Genomic DNA, 915 nt, shown 5'->3' on the forward strand with positions numbered 1-915 from the left:
GCATGGGGGTGAGTAGAAAATGAAGGCTAATCATGTTTTGGGTGTACTATTCCTTTAAGTCGGACTCCATTTTTACCACCTCAATGTTGTCCTTTCTCAAGTCTCACCGCTGTGGTTCTGTCAGTGGGTTTAACAATAGTGGTACCAGATTAATTGGACCTATAGCAATGGATATGAATGGGATATGTTCGCACTGCAAAGTGCTTTCAACTGTCAACTGTTTGCGACTCAACATATGAAATGAATTGAAGGTATGGGGACGGCATGGTTGGGTGTCAGTAGACGCGTTTCCATTGCAAATGTTTGACAGTTTTTGTCTATTCAGCTCATGTTGAAAACCACGATTTGTAGCATCTTAAACGGGAGATGAAATTAAAATTACACAGTTTATTTATACGATAAATCATTAAATGACACGCAACATATCTTCCTCGTAATACTACTTCCTGTTGTCTCCAACGTGTTTTTTTTTACCCTGTCAATCATCACATATGTAACCATGGTGCGAAATAAGAACGGTTTTCATTGCAGTGTTTCAAAATATAGTAATTTAAACTTTGAGCAATTTGGAAGTCAATGGAAATAAAGCACATAAAAGAGAGAGGGGGGGGTCTCACATATTCTAACCTTTTTCTGAAACTTTATATAAAACATTTTCCTTTGATAGAGCTGTAAAGACAATAATCCATTGTGATTTACTTGGGTTTCCATCTAAAAGAGAACCTTCAGCTCACAGTTGAAGATCTTTTTTACATAATCAGCCGATTCTGTCAATCCTTGGAGTCGACCCTCTAAAGCCGGACATACACTGTACCAGTTTTTGCCCTTTCTCCGATTCTCCATTAATGCAAGAACTTCTTGGATCTGGCAGTGTTTCAGCATCATGGTGCATCTGCGTCCTGTAGCATACAGCGT

Source organism: Cyprinodon variegatus, unplaced genomic scaffold (assembly GCF_000732505.1).
Source record: "Cyprinodon variegatus isolate N-32 unplaced genomic scaffold, C_variegatus-1.0 Scaffold1063, whole genome shotgun sequence".
NCBI classification, from domain to species: Eukaryota; Metazoa; Chordata; class Actinopteri; order Cyprinodontiformes; family Cyprinodontidae; genus Cyprinodon; species Cyprinodon variegatus.